The sequence below is a fragment of the Canis lupus genome, chromosome 9, assembly GCF_003254725.2.
Source record: "Canis lupus dingo isolate Sandy chromosome 9, ASM325472v2, whole genome shotgun sequence".
NCBI lineage: Eukaryota > Metazoa > Chordata > Mammalia > Carnivora > Canidae > Canis > Canis lupus.
This window is the reverse complement of record NC_064251.1, coordinates 28,319,875-28,342,413: the sequence shown is the minus strand read 5'-3', so window position 1 is coordinate 28,342,413 and position 22,539 is coordinate 28,319,875. Positions and strand designations below refer to the sequence as shown.

Below are 22,539 nucleotides of genomic sequence, written 5' to 3'. Positions count from 1 at the left end.
TTGGTACAAGTAATAACACCACAACTATATCCCCAGCTTCTACAACAGTGATGATCAGATATTTGCAGAATCCCTGAAGCCTCTACAACAATCTCAGGCTCCACAGAGCAGAGCTCAAAGACCACTGAGGATTTTGAGTTTGCGTGGGTGGAGGCAAGGTCAGAGACTGACCCCATCACTTCCTTGTTGGGTGACCGTGTATAAATGATCAAACAAAGCACCAGCCTTCCTCCGGGGCTCCCCCAAGTCCTCCCAGAATCCCTTATTTCATGCTAAAGACTGATGGTATCCTCATTGACAAGGAACTATAATAATCAACCAGCAACAGTGATTGCAATAAGCAGAATGCCTCATAGAACAGGTCTAGGTGCAGAGAGCTTTATAGATTGCAAAGCATTTTCAACAGATGTTATCTCATGCCCCACTCCTGACCACCTTCTGTGGGAGGGAGGGAGCCCAAGGCTATCTCCCGAATTACAGACCAAGAAGCTGAAGCTCAGAGAGGTGAAACCACTAGCCCAAAACCACACAGCAAAGAAGATGTACCAGAATTAAGACCGAGAGCTCCCGTCTCCAGCTCCAGTGCTCTCTCCCCTTTGCAGGGTAGCCTCCTCACCCAGTGCCTGGAAGTTCTGGTCACACAGCACACACAGGGGTATATCACACACACGCAGTCTACTCCCCGAGGCTTGAAGTCAGCCTAGGATCCCAGGAAAAACAACTGACCACGTCACATGACTACCATGGATTGAGTTTTGTGAGGGATGGAGCCAATAACCTGGCTCTTGCATGATACCCAAACCCATTTCTTGGGCATTGCGAACAAAGTTTCATACACCTCCAAAGAAAAGACTATGCTAAGGCGATACTGTTGCTCTGGGTTCTCTGGTTAGTGATCTTCCACAATATTGATTTTCCATTCTAAAATTGCATGGAAAAGTCATTTTAAAAGGATAACCTCCTATACTCATTATAACCGCCAGTATGAACAAGTCATCTTTGTTACCATATTCAAGTGGCACTTGGTATTGGAAAACTCTTTGCAATTCACAAGTCTTCTGGACTGGCAACTGCAAGCTCTCTAAGCAAAGCACAAAATCTGGAAAGTCAAATGGTAGAGCAGCCTCTTGGCTTCACACACACAGAAAACACTCCCTCCGTGCTCAGGTCTTTCCAGACTGCTGTTCTCAGAGGTAGGCACCTCCAGTTTCTAACAGTCTCGTAAGTGGCCAGCCTTAGAGGCTTAGGCTCTGGGGATGCCCCATGCTCCTTCCCAGAGGACCCCCTGTATCTGGGCTTCCCTGCCAGGAGGGATCTAGAAGATAATCTTATCTCACAACCTCATTTTACAGATAAGAAAACTGAGGCCAAAAGAATTGAAGTCCCTTGCCCGGAGACCACCAACAACTAAAGGTACAAGCTAGGGCACAGATAAGCCAACGCAGCAGGTGTGGATCCTACATGGCTATGATCATATATTCAACACTTTGGGTTTCTCCAGGATAAACATAACTCCTTTGTAGTGCCAAGCTAAGCTCTGTGCCTTATAGGATCCTTATGTCAACAGAACAAAAGACATACATTATCAGCCTCGTTTAATAAATAAGGAAGCTGAGATTGACTTGTCCAAGTCCTGAGACCAGTAAGAAGCAGAACCAGAATCCCCAGCTTTGCCTGGCTGCGAAGTGTACACTCATTCTTCCTTCCTCAACCTGGGGAGTCTACAGAGGCATTCGGTTGGGCTGGGCTGGAGGCTGGAGGTCACTTGGATTTTGGAAGTACAGTTCCAGGTAGGCTGCTGAGCCCCCTAGTCCTTGCTTTCGGAGCAGAGAACTCTTTCTGCTTAGCTGCCAGTCTAGAGCTTGCAACAGCTAGATGCTTACTGCCCACCTGAAGACACTGAGGCTCTTCTCCTGACTGCGGCCCAGAAGGTGCCTTTTTATGAACACAGTGGCTGGGAGTCGCCACCTTTAACCTGTCCCCACCATGCCAGAGCCTCGGCTTCACACGCTTCCCGTTCTGGCACCAGGCAGCTGGCCAGCTTCAAAGACTGTATCAGGAGGCATAGAAAACCTCCCAGCCCAAGAAATAGGGCCAAGGTCCAGGAGGGGCCTGCAGCTCGGACCCACGTGACTCAGCCTGCCACCTGAAACCTGTCTGACACTAGCACAGACAGCCCCCGGACCGGACAGCCTGCCTCCCCTGGGCCCTGGCTCCATGCTTCAGGAGTCTGCTCACTCAGACTGCCCCTGTTTTCTGGTGGGAAAAGGAAAGCAATTGATTTTGTTTGGGAGAATTTCATGTTAGTCCTTTTTATTATCTCAAGAAGGGTCAGGAAATCCTCTGAAGCAAAATCAATTACAGTCGTGCTCGGGGAGGCCGGAGCAGCCCTTTGGCTTATGAGCAACAGGCAGGTCTCCCGATGAGAAGCCCCGGCCTGTGAGTGGCCGCTGGTCCTCTCCCTGCTGACTTGGACTCTGCCCTCCATAGGGCAACTTCATGGGCTTATAGGATGGCCCTGCCCGCCCCCCAAGGCCCTCAGTAGGGGATGGGACTGGGAGCAGGAGGGGTGAGAACCCCTGGTCCGAGGTGGCTCACTTGATTCCTTCTCCCAGAAATTAGGGAGTGGACACAGAGCCTCAGAATGTGGTGAGAACGGAAGGGGTATTAACCTGGCATTTGGGGAGAGGGTATCTTCTTGCCACATATTATAAAAAGCAGAGGGAACCCATCTTAGCAGAGAAAGAAGCAGCTGATGGATGGGAAGAGGCAGAAAGCCAAGATAGAGCTCCGGCAAGTCTTCAGATCCTGGCAACCAGCCCCCCTGACGAGGCTTGACTGCAGGTGGGTTGGCAGTCCCTCCGCTTTCACAGTTAAGCCGGCTCCAGCCGATCTGTGCTGTTTGCAACCATATATTAGAAATAATGTTGGCGCACCTGGGTGTCTCAGTTGGGTAGCGTCAGACTTCTGATTTAGGTTCAGGTCATGATCTCAGGGTGGTGAGATGGAGCCTTGTGCTGGGCTTCGGGCTCACTGGGCGGTCTGCTTGAGGATTCTCTCTCTTTCTCTCTTCCTCTGCCCATCCCTCTGCTCACGCTCTGTCTCTCTCTAAAATAAATAAATAAATATTTTTTAAAAAATAAAAGAAGGACTAAGTTTTTTCTTCAGTTTCTTTGGTAACTATAAGAAAATTGCCCCCATAAATGTGCTCAAGAAATAGTATGTCATATGAAATATCCAGAATAGGTAAATCCATAGAGACAGAAAACAGATTGGTGGTTGCCATGGGCTGGGGAGTGACTAACTTTAAATGGGCAGGGGAGTTTCTTTTGGGATGCTGAAAATGTGTGAGAACTTGATACAGGTGCTGGTTGCACAGCATTGTTAATGTATTAGATACCACTGAATTGTACGTCTTGAGATGGATAATTTTATGTTATACAAATCTCACCTCAATTTAAAAAAGGAAACTGTGCTATACCTATGAATAATAGGAGGTCCCATTAGAGATGCAGAATTTACCACCTAACTGGCTGAGCATCTCATTCATTTGTTCCTTTATTCATTAATTCAACAGATATAGATGAAGCACTGGCTTCATGCCACTTTGCTGAGGGTGCTATGGTGAGGGCTTGGTGTGGACAGTTAACAGGCTGTAACATTAAAGTACAGCAGGAGGACTCAGTGCTTTGTCCTCTACGACTCACTCCTCCCTTTCTTCTAGAGGCAGAACTCCCCTTCCACAGGGAATGCATTCTCTGTGGCCCAGAAAGGAGGCTCACTCCTTCCAAGAGGTCAATCAGAGGATCCCCATCTTCCTGACAACAATAATTGGTTGAGGAATGGACATGTGACTAAAGATGAGCCCCTCAGGATGTCCCTGGAGCTTTTCTGCCATTGCTACCCTGAAAGACCCTGTCTTTGCACTGGTGTTGCTCAGCAGGAGGATGTAAGCATTGGAGGCTGGTGATCTTGCCCATCAGGGGAGATAACTGGTCCAAGAAAGGGAGAGGGACCCAGAGCCCTGAAATTAGCCACGCCACTGATATTTCCAGTGATTGAGCCAAGAAACTCTCTTCTTTTTGGCTGAAGCCAGTTTGAGTTGTGTTCCATCAATTTTGTTGAAGATTCTTCCTCTCCAAGGAGGACAAGCATTGCAGCAAGATGGGTAGGGAGTGAGTGTGCCATAGAAGCTCATAGCAGGAGCTTCTACTGGAAGATCATAGGTTGTACGAGGCAACCGGTCCTAGAATTTACATTAATATTTGAGATTTTAGCATGGACTATTGAACATTTTTGCTCAAACTGTTATTGCTGTAAATCACTACATGATGATTTCTAAAATATTTAATCTCAATGATGCTTGAGAGACACTACACCACGGCATACTGTAAGCCATTGGAGAAGAGTCTACAAGGTGGATATTCCCAGGGCCTCTGTGTTTCCAGAAACCTGAGAGAATAACAGGCTGGAGCCACACTATGGTCCTGGCAGTGCAGGGGGAAACCACAGTCGACACTGGCAGCCCAGAAGAGACTGAACTGATCATGAACATTTGGTGCCCTGTCTCCCATCCTTTATCCCAGCAGGGCTGAGGTTCATTCCCTCAGGAAGGAAGCAACTCTGCTCCCTTCCTCTCCACCCACCATTGGGATTCCTCTCTAATGGTCTGATTCTCAAAGCCTCAGGGAAACTACCTTTTCCTTCCCTTAACTACCCTACAGGGATGGAATTCTCACTGTTCATGGTTTGTGGCATTTACCTAGAGCTTTCACAGTATTTAGCGTACTTTCATTTACCTTTCTTCATCAGATGTTCACTGCCACTCCCCAAGGTAGGAATTACTCTCTCCCTTTTACAGATGAGAAAACTGAGGCTCAGAGGAGCTGATTAACTGGCTTCAGGTCCCACAGCTTGCAAATGAAGGAGCTGTGGTAAGACAGAGAAGAAATCACCCCATCCCAACACACTGCTTTCCACATAAATACTCAGAGACCAAACACTCTCCTACCCAGGCTTCTGGACTTCTATAGATCATTCTATCATCAGCCTCATTGAAACTTTGTGTCTCCTACTGTTTTAATTGGCAGGGGCCCTGACCCTGCTTTACCAGCCTGGATGGGCTGCCCCATCCTGCCCACATTCTCGGGGATGTCTAGTCTCTTACTGTTTTCCTTCTCACCCGTGGACACCTCAGGAGGTCATGGGCTTTGCAGCAAAGAAGGCTTGACCCCAGCGGTTTCTCCAGAAGAAGGCACTGAATCAACAGAGGAGATGGTGCACGCTTGTTGGATTCAATTTACAATTCTGAGGAAGATGCCAGGAGATGCCTGTCACAGTGTCAGCAAGAGCAGTTGTCTGTGGCACGGCTGGTCATTCTGAGCCCTTTGCCAACCCCGGGTAACATAAGTCTGTCTGGACATGACAGTACATGTTTACGCGCGCACGCGCGCGTGTGTGTGTGTGTGTGTGTATCCTGGGTACGTGTGTAGTTTCATAATGATGGCATCTAAATTGCTGAGTTTGCAAGTCTAAAGCAGAGAACTGCTGGCAGTTTCACTTGGTTTGACCCAATGTTTTGAAAAATGGGAAATTCCAGATTCTTGGATGATTTATTCACAAGCCTCCTCTGAAGATTTGCTTTTCAAAACCAACAAGCCACCCAAAAGAACTGTTTGGTTTTTATTTGACAAGTGTTAGCATCAGGCCTGGAAGAAGCAGGCCTCACTCCCAGTTACACCCAGGATCTGGCGACTTCTGCAGAGGGGGGGTCTCAGCTGGCCTTTCAGAGGCTCCACCTGCTGGAGTCAAGTCAGACCCTTCTCGGTGCTGCCCTGAACAGCAGTTTGCTTCATCTGCTGGTAAGATCATCATGTCCCCTCACCTCAGCCACGGATCTGGATGCAGGCCTCCCGCCTCCCACGCAGCCTGTGACCTTGCCCCTGTGTCTCTGCCTTGCTTCCCTCCTCCTTCAATTCCTTCACTCCCTGGCCAGGCCCCATTCCGGGCAGGCACCCACGGGATGGCTTTTGCGATTGCTTTTAAATGCCTCCGAATTTATTGCGATGAAAATGCTTGTCATTTTTATCCAGGTCTGCTCCCCTAAAAATGTAGGCAGTGTTGAGAATACCTCAAAAGGGCAGCATAATGGGCAGCGCCGCCCCGGTGGCCTAGCGGTTTAGCATCGCCTTCAGCCCAGGGCATGATCCTCGAGTCCCAGGATCAAGTCCCACATCAGTTTCCCTGCATGGAGCCTGCTTCTCCTTCTGCCTGTCTCTCTCTCTCTCTCTCTCTCTCATGAATAAAAAATTTAAAAATCTTAAAAAAAAAAAAAGGCAGCATGCTGTTTTCAGAAAAAAAGAGGTTCAGGGGTACCTCCTGGATGGCTAAGTGGTTGAGCATCTGCCTTCATCTCAGGTTGTGATCAAACTTGTTGAGGACCCAGGGAAGGAGTGAAGATAGCAAACGGTAGATAGCATAGTAGATGGCAACCCAGGAAGGGGCCGAGTCTGTCAGAAGGCGGCGTAGCAAAAGGGGTGAGCTCTAAAAAGACTCCTAGAAGAGTCTGCAAGGTCTGATGTGCCCCCAGGAGGGCTTTTTCAGAGAAAATACCCTGAATTAACATACCCTGACACCACTGGCAGCATAGTCCTGAGTTCCGAAGGTTGGGAAGAGGGAAAGGAGGTGGGTAGAGAGAGGCAGGAGGCTCATTTTATTGAGCTTTGGGTCCCAACTCTAATGGGAGCCCATACAACTCCCTCACTCCTTACAAAGCTGGCCATTTCACCAACACAAACCTCTTGAGTTTGCTAAGGTTATGTGAAGGGTGCAATATTTGGGCCATATTTATACAAAATATGATGTGTTGGGACACCTGGGTAGCTCAGCAGTTGAGTGTCTGCCTTTGTCTCAGGGCATGATCCTGGAGTCCTGGGATCGAGTCTTACATCGGGTTGCCTGCATGGAGTCTGCTTCTACTTCTTCCTGTGTCTCTGCCTCTCTCTCATGAATAAATAAATAAAATCTTTTTTAGAAAAATATGATGCGTTGTTTATCTGAAATTGAAATTTAACTGGGCATCCTGCATTTTATCTATCAAACCTTGGAGGGTAAGGAAGCTTCCAGAAGGGTTACAGAACCAACTGCCAACCCTGGGATGACATCCACCCCCTACCCTATACCTGTTGCCAGAGACTAACCCCACACCACTCTCAGTGCAAATGAGAGACATGCTCACACTGCAGAGGGAATGTCAAGAAGGTCTCAGGATGAATATCCGAGAGAGAATGGTGGGCTCCCCCCACCCTACATCTCCCACCTCCGTGTTCCCCAGCTCCTCACAGCCAGACTGGGCTCTGCCCCAGCACCCAGACCAAGGATCTAAGCATAAACGACTAAAATAGCTCCCCACACCTCACGCATCATTGCCAAGAGGTACTGTGTCCCTCCCCCTGTGACATCTTCTCCAAGGCACAGTCTTGGAGTTGCATTTCTGGTCCTTTCAGCAGTCTTTTCTAAGAATAACCACTTCTGTTCATTTTGACTATGCAAATGATAGATGTGAATGATTATGCAAATGATTCACTGTAAAAAAATAGAGAAAATTCTAAATACGAGAACATGACAGTGCAAGGATGCTGGTATGTTCTCTTGCCATCTTTTTATACACATCTATGAACTTCTTTTTACAAAACTGGCATCAGGCTCAATGTTTGGGGGTTTTTTCTTGCTTTTTTTGCTCAAATTGTTTTTTTCATTTAACGTCATCCCATTCAACTTTAGTTAATAAATATTTACCACGTGCCTACTATCAGCCCTGCACTGTGTGCAGAGCAGTAAACAAGCCTGACACCATCTCTGCCCTGTGAGGCTTACGGTTCGGAGTGGGGGTCAGACATTGAACCAGGAAGATAAGAAGAGAAATAGTCTCCTACCAAGTCTGCCATATAATTCAATTGTACACTTTGCTTTTGAGGAAATCTGTTCCTAAAAATACAGAGAGAATATCTTAAAGAGTTATATTTAAAGCAAATAGTCTGTATACGATTCTAAGGGGTTGAATGTTTCAATGAAAACAGATAATGCCTGATTGTATTTTAGCCTTGATTCACAGGAGTCCTAGCTTCCTGGAATTACTGTTTAATAAAGCAGTTGATGACTGTGGGTTCAAAACGCAGCCTTCTACAGCACAATTCAGGGGCAGCCATAGAATCCTTTGTGTGAACAGACCATAAGTCTTTTATTCATTGTTGCTAAATACAGAAGTCGATTCTAAAGATTCACTTTTATACTAATGGAGCAAGGAACATCTTCAAGCCTGAATATCTGTGTATAAAAACTGACTATTGCTTTGGGATAAACTGTATAGTCTATTTCAATACTGAGTCTTGGGGCAGAGACTACCTAGTGATACACAAAACCCACTTCGTCATCCTGGGCACACACTAAGCTACATTTTCATGCCCCTGTGTAGGTAGGCATGGGCTTGAGACTCATTTCTGGCCCCTGGAATGGAGGTGGGAATAATGTCTCATGCTGGGCCTGGCCTAGGACACCTCCCATGCATGCTCTTCCATACTCCTTCACTTTCTTTTTTTTTTTTAATTTTAAGGATTTATTTATTTATCTATTTATTTGAGAGAGAAAAGGAATATGGGGTGGGGAGGGGTAGAGGGAAAGGGAGTCCCATGCAGATTCCAGGCTAAGCGTAGAGCTGGACATGGGGCTCAATCCCAGGACCCTGACATCACAACCTCAGCCTAAACCAAGTGTCAGACACTCAGCTTACTGCGCCACACAGGTGTCCCTCCTTCCCCTTCTTCTAAGAGTCCTTGGAAGCCACGTGTTGAAAATGACAGGGCCACAAGTTAGAAGGAGGCTGGGTCCGTGAATCGCCACTTGGAGAAGAGCTACCTCCTTGCTGGTCTGGATCACCCATTTTGAACATCACACAAAGAGGATATGAAATCCTCTTGCTGTAAGCCACTGAGATTTGAAGCTGCATCTATTACAGCAGCTAGTGTGGACCGATACAGGAGCCCTGCCCCTCCTTCCCACCCTGAATCTAGTCCCTACTGGGCATCCCAGGTGCTAGAGATGCAGTGCCTGCCCCCCTACCACCACCACTACCACCACTCCAGGCTTCCATCTCCGGTCACCTGTGCCTTTCCCCAATTTCACCACAGAGCCTAGGGCCCAAGCTTGTTCTCGGCAATTGTCCTCCCTGGGAATTGCTCAAAAATCTGAGCCCTCACTGAAGCTGCTTCACCCAGCCGCTCCCCTGGGAAGACTGGGCTAAAGGCCACCAGCCCCCTGTCTTGCGACTCGCCTGATAGCCTCTGCACCTGGAAGCCCAGCACCAATTTCTTTCCATTGAGCAAAAAGGAATCTACACAAGTCACAAGATAAATAGCCGCAGAGATTACAAATAACCCATTGTCCAGGCTCGCCAGCACTCATCCCGTGCCCAGAAACCTCTATGTCACTTTGTCTCCACATCTCTTTCATCAGAAAGCAAAACGGAAAATGCAGCCTTGTTCTGGGGAGAACCCTGGTGGCTGCGGATGGAAGCATCTGAACACATCTGTCCGGCTGCCCAGGGTTTGGGTCAGCAGAGCCTGTGGGCTTCGTGGTCCCTCTCCAAAAGCCCCTTCCTCCTACTGTAAGCGGGGGAGGCTCAAATGTCCCTCCGAGAGCCTGCCAGCCGGGTGCATCACTGTGCTGTGATTGCCATCTTGTGGCAGGAAGGGCTTGAGGCAGGGGAGCGTCCCTGGTAAGCATCAAGAGGACCCAACCAACAGGGCATCAGAAGGGGACAGGCAAGATCAACGTTGCTTCCTCCCACTGCCTCTGAAAGCCCTTTCCTTTGCTTGGCCAAAAACAAAACAAAACAAAACAAAAAAACAAATCCCTGCTTCTTGTCTAGCCTCCTGCAAGTCAAATGCTTTGCAGATTACCTGCAACTACCTCTTCTAGTTTATTTCATTATTATAAAACCGATAACATGCACATTATTCAAAAGTTAAAACACTACTGAAGACTTTAAAGACGACAGTCACAAATCACTCCAAATCCACCCCTCAGAAACAGCCAGTGCGAGTACCTGGGGTAAGTCATTGCCGGCGTCTCTCCTTGCCACCTGCAAACGGAGAAGCAGCGCGGCTTCTAGCAGGTCAGGGCGTGGGCTGTGGCCCCAGGCTGCAGGGGTTTCTCGCTGGCTGTGCCACTTCCTTGGGCAGGCCACTTACCCTGTTTATCTCATTTTCTCATCTTAAAAACAGAGGTAATAGTCACATCTCCCTCTCAGTTTTACTATGAGGGCCCAACCCTGAAATACAGAGCACAGTGCCCAGCCTGTGGAAACCTCACGTATTAGCCATTATTATGGTGGATGTGTGAATAGGCAGATAGGAAGGTAGACTTTTAGGAGAACGATATTTAACTATGCATGTTACTTATACATTAAAAAAAAAATAGAACTAGAGTTACCTGGGTGGCTCAGTGGTTCAGTGTCTGCCTCTGGCTCAGCTCATGATCCTGGAGTCCCTGGATCGAGTCCCACATCAGGTTCCACGCAGGAAGCCTGCTTTTCCCTCTGCCTATGTCTCTGCCTCTCTCGATGTGTGTCCCTCATGAATAAATAAATAAATAAATAAATAAATAAATAAATAAATAAAATCTTTTTTAAAAAAATAGAACTACCAGGGCACCTGGGTGGCTCAGTCAGCTAAGCATCTGACTCTTGGTTTCAGCTTAGGTCATGATCTCAGCGTTGTGAGATCAAGCCCCATGTGGGGCTCTGTGCTCAGCAGGGAGTCTGCTTGAGTGAGATTCTCGATCTCCCTCTCCCTCTGCCCGTCCCCACTCTGCCCGCCACCTAGCACGCACTCTCTCTCTCTCTCTCTAAAAAAATAAATAGAACTACGATATGATCCAGCAATTTCGCATCTAAGCATTAATCTGAAGAAAATGAAACGACATACCCACCCCCGTGTTCACTGCAACACTATTCACAATAGCTAAGATATGGAAACAACCTAAATGTCCATCAAAAGATAAATGGATAAAGAAAATGTAATATATATATATATATGTATATATATATATATATACACACACACACAATGTAATATTATTCAGCCATTAAAAAAGGGAAGAAATCTCTATTTGCAACAACACGGATGGACCTTGAGGGCATTATGCTAAGTGAAATAAGCCAGAAAAGAAAGACAAATACTGCACGATGTCTCTTCTCTGTGTAATGTAAAACAACAAACCAATAAACAAGCTCATAGATACAGAGAACAGACAGGTGGCTGCCAAAGGCAGGGGGGTCAGGGTGGGTAAAATGGGTGAAAGGGTAAAAAAATAGAAAAGTTATAAAAGCTATAAAATAAGTTTAGAGTTATAAAATAAGTAAGTCACGGAGATGTGATGTACAGCATGGCGTCTACCTAATAATACCATATTGCATATTTGAAAGCTGCTTGGAGTAGATCTTAAAAATTCTCATCACACACAATACCTGGTGGCTCGGTTGGTTAAGCGTCTGCCTCTGGCTTAAATCATGATCCCAGGGTCCTGGGATCAAGCCTCACATCAGGTTCCCTGCTCAGCTTCTGGGAGCCTGCTTTTCCCTCTGCCCCTGCTCATCCTCTTTTGCATGCTCTCTCTCTCAAATAAAAAATAAATAAATAAAATCTTTTTTTTTTTAATTCTCATCACACACAAAAAAAGATCTGTAAGTATGTGTGGGGAGGGATGTCAGCTAGACTTATTGCAGGGATCATTTCACAATATGTACACATATTAAATCATTATGCTGTGTATCTGGAACTAACAAAATGTTATCTGCAATCATACTTCGATCAAAATAAAAGCATGGACCATGGACACGGCAGGGATAGGGAATTCACAATTGGAGAGGCTAAGAACTGAGCAGCTGAATCCCTCTGAGTCCCCAGGTGACCCAGCTGTGTGTCTCTCGGCTGGTTCTTCAGCCCGCAGCACGCCCCCCAGGAATGCTGCACTCACTTAAGCAGTTCCCACTCAGGGGGAACAAGGAGTGCTAAACACCAACCAGGGAGAAACAGAATTAGGAGAGTAAACCCATCCTGTTGCTGGCACGAATCTGTGAGTTCCCTGAGGGCAGAGGTGGCTGTCACATACCTGGTTGTCCCAGCTCCTCTCTCTTCACCTGGCTTATCCTGGATGCTCAGCCCCATGTACTGAAGGAACAAGTGACTGTCAGGTGGACGTGGAAGGCCAGGCCTAGAGAGCCACTCCAGGGGATGCCCCCCACTGAGAACTCACTCTGCCAGAATTCCTGCTATCAACACATGTGGTCCATAACAGAGAGCTCCCAGCCAATGCCAGCAGAAAGTACCTTGAACGCACCGGTCATTTCACCCTCATGACTTAAGGGTCATGGTCTCCATCTTGCAGTTAGGTAAACTGAGGGTCAGAAAGCCAGAAGCTTACCTCGGGGCACATAGCTAGTAAGTAGCAGAGCTGGGATTTAAATTCAGGATCCATGGTGTCTGACTCCCAAGCTCTCCCAGCTGATCTAGTTCTTACAGCAAAGGGAAAGTAATAACTTATCCACTTGCTTGTTACTTCCAAAGAACTTCAGGAAGTGTCCACATCTAGTCACAACCCACATTCAGTCCAGCCAAGCAATCCAGGGGCAATTAGAAAATGGCTTTTTGATCCTTACCTCTTTTGCCAAGTACCTCATAGAGTCTAAAATCTTGGCCATCTAGAATCCTTATGATATTGGGGTTTGGGGTCACCTGGGTGGCTCAGCAGTTGAGCGTCTGCCCTCAGTCAGGTCAAGATCCAGGGGTCCAGGGATCAAGCCCTGCATCGGGCTCCCCATGGGGAACCTGCTTCTCCCTCTGCCTGTGTCTGCCTCTCTCTCTCTCTCTCTCTCTCTCTCTCTCATGAATAAATAAAATAAAATAAAATAAAATAAAATAAAATAAAATAAAATAAAAATAGTCACCACAGATCATCCAGGAAACTATGATGGATGCAGCCTCTCCCTCTTCTCTACAATCTACTGCCAACACAGCCACTGCCTTGGTTTGGGTTGCTATCAAGGCACCATAGACTGGGTGGCTTATAAACAACAGAAATTTACTTCTAATGGTTCTGGAGGCTGGAAGTTCAAGATCAGGGCATCACTACGGTCAGGTTCTGGTGAGAACTAGCTTCCCAGTTCACAGATAGCTGTTTCCTCACTATGTCCTCACAAGCCAGAAAAATAAGAGAACTTTCTGGCGCCCCTTTTATGGACACTAATTTTTAACTTTTAAGGGCATTATTCCTATTCATAAGATTGCCTAATTATCTCCCAAAGCCCCCACCTCCAAATATTGTTACATTGGGAATTAAGTATCAATATAGGAATTGGGTGGGGGGAGACAAACATTCAGTTGCTACTAGCTACCAAAGTGACTTTAGCGTCTCTAAAATAGAGTCAAGCTTGCTACTCTCTCACTTAAAATTCTTCCCTGACTCCCTACCACTAAAGAACAAAGCCTAAGACCCCTTACATGACACACAAGAGCCTATGCCATCTGCCTCATCCACCCCAACCCATACTCCCACCTTGGGATAAATCCATGCCTTTAGACAAGCTATTCTCTGTACCTAGAAATCCTTTTCCATTTTTAACATCAAGAACTCCTCAAGGAATATCAAAGACCGGCAAAAAAGAAAACAAAATTATTATCTCTGGAAAGCTCTGATACATCTCTGACAAAATTAATCATGCCCTCCTTCGTGTTCAGCTAAAACTGACACTGCCTGGATCACCTTCATGAGTGTCCAATAAGCGCTCAACAAATGTCCGATGATTGTTTAGAACAGATAGAGAATAACCAAAGGGATATGAGACAAATTTTCAGGGAATAATGCCCTAGAAGAAAGTCTCTCCATGCCCATACATTGCCCTGTCCAGTGACTTCAATGTCACCAAGGAGGATGCAAGAAAACAAGGGGTCATTCCCATCTTTGTTAAAGGTATCTTGGGTATGGTGCCTCCTCAGAGCCCTCATCCCCTTCCCAGTGCCTGGCTTGATGCTGGTGTCTGCCCAGCCCCAAGTGGAACCTGGACCTGTCTAGCTCTGTCCACCCAAGAACCCAGAGGCAGGTGGACCCATTCCCCCTCTGAACTGTGGGCAAGAAGGTCAACTGATGCAGAGCTGACCAATGGGGCCAGCGTGCTGTCCAGTTCCACAGCTTCCCATCCAGAATGTGAAGAATGGACTTAGAGCTTCCGAAGCAGGCAAAAGAGATAGTTATAGGGCTGGAAAGAAAGCTGGAAAGCTCATAGTGGGGTCTTTTCTCCCCAGTCACTGGGATCTGACACATAGGAATGAGGCATGAAAGATTATGACCAATTCCTCTTGAAGTCTCCTAGCCCTCTGAGAAAAGGAGACTGGCAGACAAATGTGCTCTCAACAATGGCCAGCCCCTGGGGCTCTAGGGGCATGGGCACTACTTGCCCAGGACAGGGCTATATGCCCTGGAGCCACTATTACCCCTTCATCCTTTCCTCCCTCCCTCCAGTGGACATATCTACCATGTCCATATGATGAAGCACGAGGAAAGGAAGAACAGAATTCCCAGAAATCCCACGAGCCCCCAGATCTGTCACATTCAGATATCCCTGAGAGAGCCCCTCGATCTCTGTGTACTAATTTGGTTGTGTAAACAGACATTGGATTTGGAATCTGGAAACTTAGGTTCAAGTCTCAATCCAGCCACTTACTAGCCATGTGACCTTATGCGAGTCACTCCCCATCCCTGGGCCTCAATTTGCTCAGGAGCAGGAAAGGATAAATAAAAAGCTACCTCAATGGCCTCTTCCAAACCTAACTTTACAGTCCTCAGTGGTGACCAAAGTAGGAGAAAGGAGAGGGGAGTTATACATGGGGCTCCTGCTCAGCTGAGCTCATCCCCAGATGTAGCAAATGAATGACTGACTGGCTGTGTTTGCACTCATCTGGTCTACCAAAAATGTGCCTGCACTTTGAAAAAGAGATTCCTGATCTTTACCTTGACTTCATATAAAAAAAACATAATTGGGAAGGCAAAAGGGGGGTTGGGATAACTGGGTAATGGATATTAAGGAGGGCACTTGATAAAATGAGCACTGGATATTATAAGCAACTGATGAATCTCTAAATTCTACCTCTGAAACTAATAACATATGTTAATTAAATTGAATTTAAATTTTTAAAAAAATTTTTAAAGAAATAATAAGCAAAATGGCCCACAGAAGGGTCAGGGGATAATCCCCACAGTTTTGCAGGAAAGGGAGATGAAACCCTGGGAGGCAGAGGCAAGGCTAGGAGTGAAGCCCAGGACTCTGGGTCTTCCTCAAGGAGTGATTTCAGGTTTTCCATGTCTCATCTTCTGAATCAGACTTCCAAGAACCATGGTCAAAATGGTGTTAGAGGCACTAGCGCAGTGTGCAGAGAGTATGAACATGTGAATTGTCAATTCTAGGAATCCAGATGCATTAGAACACAGTTATTTGCGTAATCTCAGCAATGGCAGTTTCATATATTTGGAGTTAATTCCATTTTTCTCTCTTATGAGAAAGTCAGCATAATGCAATGGTTCATTCTGCAGATCTAAAGAAAGCAACAGACCCTGTCCTCCAAACACAAACACCCAATTTTGAAACTATTTCAAAGAATCCTCAAACCCAATGAAACCTGCAAATAATCCACTAGGTGTTCTTGGACCCCAGATTAAGAACTCTGGAGAAAAAAAGACCTTGGGCTTTTTAGTTAAAAGGCCAAAGTTCAAATTTTGATGCTACCACTCACTGCTTATATGATGTTGGGCCTGTTCCCAAATCCCCAATTCTCTGTTTATCATCCATGAAGTGAGATAATACTTCCCACCTCCTAGCAGTTGTGGGATTGAAGGAGATGCAAAAGCCTCATATTATAGAGCAGTCGGTAATAAATGCCCACAGAGACTAGTACTCTCTGAGAGCCAGACTGTCTCATGCACTTTACCTGCACATCTCAACAACCCTATGAGACACGTATCATTATTATCTTTGTTTCCATAGATGAGGAGTAAGAGACACAGAGGAGCTAGGAATTTGCCCAAGATGGCATAGCTCTTTTTTTTTTTTTTTAAGATTCTATTTTATTCATGAGAGACAGAGAGAGAGAGAGAGAGAGAGAGGCAGAGACACAGGCAGAGGGAGAAGCAGGCTCCATACAGGGAGCCCGACGTAGGACCTGATCCCGGGACTCCAGGATCACACCCTGGGCCGAAGGCAGGCGCCAAACCGCTGAGCCACCCAGGGATCCCCCGACGACATAGCTTTTGAATGGCAAGGCCATATGGTGGGCTCCTGAAAAAATGTTCTTAACCACCACACCATATTGTCTCACTGAGTGACAATTTCATTTATGCCAGAAGTGTGGTTTTAAAAAAAATAAGTAAATAAAAACGAAAGCAGAGGAAAGAAAAATGGAAAGAAACAGACAGATCTTATGAGAAATGAGTTGGCCCAAAGCCCCCTCTGCACAATTGCCCATGTTGCCATTTCTCATGGCACAGAAGCAGAGAAGCAGTGTCCTGAGCCTGGGGTGGTGGAGGCCCCTGAGGATCAGCCTCACCCCGGTTCCAGCACACTGGTCTCTGAAGACACTTACATGTTTACGTGTGCAGGCTCCACTGCAAGGATGCGTCCCATAAATCACTCTACTTAGTTCTCATTATCTCTATGAGACAGGGATACCACTAGCCTCATTTTACAGATGAGGGAACTATAACCCAGGCTAGAGAGAGGCAGAGCCAATATGAGGGTTTCCACCAATAGGATGTATCAATAAAAAAAGAGTTCCCATGCCCTTGCCCCAATTTCTGATCTTCCAGTCCTTTGTCAGCACACAGACATGATGGTAGTGCAGCGGCCCATTGCTCCCAAGCTGAGGGTCCAGTGTGAAGTGGCAGGGAAATTCTCTGCAGCGTAATACACGAAGAAACTCAAAGTCCTTGTCCCAGGAGCAGCCAGAGAACAGCTCTCAAACCAGGGTTATGTGATCAAAATCTAACTCTGCCTGTGCAGGGACAGTGGTGGCAATGAGACCTCTGCGTGGCTACAGCAACTGTCAGTGGCCCAAAAGGAAGCCTTTCCCCTGGACGGCCCCCACCCCCTCCTGCCTGCACTGCCAGAGTAAAGCACAAAGCCTGGATCAAAGAGCTAGTCCAACTTGGAAAATAACTTCTGAAAAATCATAAGATCTTAAAAGGAATTTTGAGTGATGCCAACTGGATGGGGTAAAGAGAAAAGAGATGCAGGGATAAAGCTATTTGAATACAAAAAGCAAAGAACTGCTCTTAGAGCGAGTGAAGAATTTTAACATTTGCGGTAAAAGGGAATTTAAAAACCACCACCCTGTCTGAACTGTCATGTCCACAGCAGCCTCACTCACAAGAGCCAAGACATGGAAACAACCCAGTGTCCGTCCCTGAGTCAAAGGATAAAGACGATGTGCTATCTATCTACAACATAGACAACAGGACGTTACTCTGCCTTGAGAAAGGGTAGCCAGCCATCTGCAGCAATACAGATGGAGCTCGAGGGCATTATGCTAAGTGATGCGAGCCAGAGAAAGACAAATACTGTATGACCTCACTTATGCATGTTATCTAAAAAAGTGAACTCAGGGCACCTGGGTGACTCAGCGGTTGAGCGTCTGCCTTTGGCTCAGGGCGTGATCCCAGGATCCCGGGATTGAGTCCCACGTTGGGCTCCCCCACAGGGAGGCTGCTTCTCCCTCTGCCTATGTCTCTGCCTCTCTTTCTGTGTCTCTCATATAACTAAAATCTTTTTTAAATTTTTAAAAAGGATGAGCATTACAGCATGTAACCATGAAAAACTGCCTACAGGGGCAGCCTGGATGGCTCAGTGGTTTAGCACCGCCTTCAGCCCAGGGTATGATGCTGGAGACCCAGAATCGAGTCCCACATCGGTCTCCCTGCATGGAGCCTGCTTCTCCTTCTGCCTGTGTCTCTGCCTCTCTCTCTCTCTCTCTCTCTCTCTCTCTGTCTCTCATGAATAAATAAATAAAATCTTAAAAAATAAAAATAAAAAACTAAACTCATAGAAACAGAGATTAGCATGATGATTATCAGGGGCTCAGGGGGGTATAGGGAGATGTTGGTCAAAGGGTAAAAACTTCCAGTTATAAGATGAGTAGGTTCTTGGGATCTAATAATACTGTGTTCTATACTTCAAAGTTGTCAAAAGAGTAGACCTTAAGTGTTCTCACCATAAAAAAGAAATTGTAATTATGTGATGCCTGAAAGAGGTGTTAGGTAATGCTGTGGTGGTAATCACATCGCAGTGTGTGAGTGTACGCCTGAAATGTACACAATGTCATGTGTCAGTTCCAGTAGACCCCTGATATCCGGGATACATTCCAAGACCCCCAGTGGATGCTTGAAACCACAGGTGGTACCAAACCCAATATGTATTATGTCTTTTCCTATACATACATCCCTGTGATAAAGTTTAATTTATAAATGAAGCACAGTAAGAGATTCACAATAAGAACTAATAATAAAACAATTATAACAATATACTGTAATAAAAGGTATGTGAATGTGCTCACTCACTCTCTCCCTCTATCTCTCAAAATATCTTACTATACCATACTCACCCTTCTTCCACAGATGCCAGATGATCAAATGCCCATGGGATGAGATGAAACGAGTGAATGACACAGGCATTATGAGGTCATGTTAGGTTACTACTGAGCTTCTGACAACACATCAGAAAGATCCTCTATTTCCAGACTATGTTTGACTACAGGGAACAAACTTTAGATAAGGAGAGATGACTGTATATCTCAATAAACCATCTCCCATTCCCACAGCTAAGAGGGCAATGAGTTCACCGAAATCATTTTACCAATAGGGAGACTGAGGTCCAAAGCCAGGAAGACTGTTCAAGGTTGTGTGAGTAAATATGTAACAGAGCCAGGCCCCAATCCTCCTGAGCCCCAGCCTGCTGCAGGATTCCTGGAAGAATTCTGTGTTCATTTGCCTCTGTAAGATGGTCACGTCCATTGGGTTGATGGGCTGACTGGATACAGTTCTTAGAAGCCATCAAGCTACGAGCCTGTGAAAGAAATCCCTACCCTAGATCGCATCCTGACCCTTCGGAGGCTAGAATGGCTCAGCCAGAAGGACCCTTCAGGGCCTTTTGCTCAAACCCCCTCATTCCACTCAGAAGGCCAGGTTGAGAGAGGGAAGGAGCTATCCTGAGAACACCACTGCATCAGGGAAGAAATTAACTGGAACTCAGATCTTCTGGCTTTAATTCTACTTTCCCATAATGCTGCAATTTTTTGGTTGTAAGTGTTATGGACTGAATGTGTCCCTCCCAAAATTCACAGGCTGTAGCCCTAACTCCCAGTGTGACTATAAAGGGAATACAGCTTGTAAGGAGGATAATTACAGTTCAATGAGGCCGTCAGGGTGGGGTCCTAGTCCAGTAGGCCTTATAAGGTCCATGATATGAAGAGAGAGAGATGGCAGGAGAGGGCTGCACAGAGGAAGGGCCATGCAAAAATATAGCGAGAGGGTGGAAGCAGGCCAAGGGAAGAGGCTCAGGAGAAACCAGCCCTGCCAGCACCTAGATCTGGACCTCCAGCATCCAGAACTATGATAAAATAAACATCTGTCATGTAAGCTACCTTGTGTGCAGCATTTTGTTACTGCAGCCCTAGCAGATTAATACAGTAAGGGTTTCCCTTGGGCCCCCTCAAGTATTGGGCATTGATTATTCTGAGGCTTGCTCCAGTCTGAGAACCCCCGGGCTCCCTCCACTGTGGGCCTGAATGGCTCTCACACAAGTTCTGTTCAATCAAGGATTGAACATACCAAAGGCAAATGAGCTAATTAGAGGCCTTTCAGAGGACTAGGGGGGAGGAATTGAAAATAATGAAGAATCAGGACCCTAGAACATCTTAAAAGAAATTGTTTCATTATTTCCAGGGTCTTAATTCATGTATAATTTTTTATTCCTGAAGTCCAGTTGTTATTTCCAATTACTATGGGCAATTATTACTATCACAGAGCTTCACACCAACAAAGAATCTCAAAACCCCCATTTGCAAATGAAGAAACAAAAGCTCAGAAAGGCTGTGGGACCTTCCAGGGTCACATAGCAAATAGGTGGCAAGACAGGGAGCTGAAATGATGCAAGTCTTGACTGCCTCCCACGGGGACGTGTGACCAGGATGGTAGCAGCCCCCACCTGCCCTCTCTTTAGAGCTGCCCACTAGGCTTCTCCATGCCACCTTGGCTCATTTGTAGCAATCCAAACCACTGGACTCAGCAAGAAGCTCCTTGACAGAGTTCCCCTTAATTTTGATGCAAGCATCCTTGGAATGGTGAAGTTCTTCTGGGCACAATCACAACACATTTATATCTTTCTCACACTCAGACTAGACAATCATGCCATTGAAAGCTCCAAAGGGGAGACTGCCCACACCCCAGCCCTCTCAGGGAAGAAAAGAGAAATGTGCCACCTAGAAGTGAACTCTGTCTAGAAATCCCAGACAAGTCACCTATGGTGGGACAGGAGCCTTGCAAGGGTGAGTGGGTGGGGAAGCATAGACTTTACAGGAGTTTAGACACCCTCATATCTACTACCACACCAAGCAGAACCAGCCCACTTCACATTTCACCTCTTCCTTTCTGGAACTTAGAAGGATTCTAAAGTCTGGACCTCAGCACCAAGAATAGGCCCAATGGCCCAAGGACAATTTCTCACATTCCCTTTTCATCTCCTGCAGGTCATCTCATTGGGTCATTTGGGCCTCTGGACACCCTTGGGAGGATATAATAACTTATCATCATGCCCATTTTATAGGATGCTGAGGGTCAAAGAAGTCAGGCAACTAGTCCTAAGAACAGTTGGTTACATGGTACAGCCAGGATAAGAACTTAGAGGACCTGAATCCAAACCTGTGCCTCTCTGCCACACTAGCTCTCCCTGGAATCTCCCCATTAGGCAAATTCTATTACATCACTGCCTTGCTTGAAACTGTTTTGTGGCTCTCCCTTCCCCCAGGAGCTAGGATTCCCAGCTACTGAGCCTGTCTGGGAGCATCCTCATGACCTTACCCCCTCCCACTTTGGCTACTGTCCCTCCCACTTTGTGCTCTACAGTTTGCCTCTGTGCCTTTCCCAGTGCTATTCCCTCTGCCGGACATGTCCTTCCCCTCCTTCTCCACTTAACAAATGTCCATTCTCCCTTTAAGGCTCTATCTTTATTCTACCAGAAGAGTCAATTCTTCCTACCTCTTCCTTTCCCTGTAAATGTGTCTGGGGTTGCAGATGCCATGGCTGCCTTGTAATCGTTCCCCTTTTGTACCAGGCTGTGAATGCCTGAAAGGCAGAAACTGGCCCTCCTCCACCTGTGACTCCCCAGCTCCACCAGAGCAGGTGCAAAAGGCTGGCTCCAGGGACTGGAGTAGATTCCAGCTACTGCCCACCAAGCTGCATAGATGGAAGGAGCCGACTCCCAGAACCAGAGACTCCTACTGAAGCAAGAATGCAAACATTCAGACAGACTCTTGGCAAAGCTACTCCTCTCCCTGCATTAGGAACACATAAAAGGCTCCAGCTTCAATCACGCCTTAAATAATAGCAGAATGTCTACATGTTCCTGAGGGCTGGAGAGCTCTTTCCCAAGGATTTCAGTCCTGCCAGTCCCAACAAGTCAGAATGAGCCAAGATCTTTGGCAGGTGCCAGAAAGACAGTCTCAGTGAAGCTCCAGAGTAGACCCTAGAAATGGAGAAAATGGGTACCTCTATACACTCAATGGGTCGTTCGGTCTTTGCTCCACACCTTGTGACACCTGCCCCTCCAAGGGTTAGAAAGGCAATAAATGAAGAGCAAAATCAAACTGGTTAACGTTGCTGCCTCTTAACGGATGACTGGGGACCACAGTGATGGATTCTAATAGGATTAACATACCTACAGTTAATCATGTTATTGTGGGGTCCTGCAGAAAGTGATTATTAAGGCTGGTGGTGGGAGGCAAAGGATCAAAGGGTCTTTAAAAAATACAGAGCTCAAGGGTATACCTCAGACTAATTAAATCATGACTTCTGGATTTGAGTCCTGGGCATCAGAATTTTTACAAACCTGGCAGGTGATTCTAATGCCCAGGTATGATTGAAACCTGCTGGCCTAGATGCAGGGCGGGGAGCAGTGGCAGGCAGGGTCATTCATTCATCCTACTTCCCTGAGACCTGTTCCTGCCAGTCACTGGGCCAAGTGTGGGCGTGGTCGAAAGAAGGGGTTGTGCTGTCTGGCTTCCCTGGCTTCTCGAAGCCCACAGTCTGCTCCCGGAGCCACAAGGCTTGGCCTCTAAGAAGGAGGCTATGATGGCAAGCAGCTGGGGATGGCATTCAGGGCAGGGATGCCCAGGCTTTGGGTCCTCACAGTCCTGAAAAAATTAAAAGTAGAGGAACTCAGGATAA

General features: G+C 46.6%; 1 long non-coding RNA gene across 1 annotated transcript in view; it reads right to left on the bottom strand.

Moving 5' to 3' along the window:
• LOC118355684 (uncharacterized) overlaps positions 1–12,896 on the bottom strand; it is a 47,124-nt gene extending 34,228 nt beyond the window's left edge. Inside the window, exons 1-2 of the long non-coding RNA XR_004818662.2 lie at positions 10,489–12,896; positions 2,937–3,108 (exon numbers count right to left, since the gene is read on the bottom strand). This is a non-coding gene — a long non-coding RNA (uncharacterized LOC118355684). The remainder of the gene's footprint in view (positions 1–2,936; positions 3,109–10,488) is intronic.
• Positions 12,897–22,539: the final 9,643 nt, after the last annotated feature.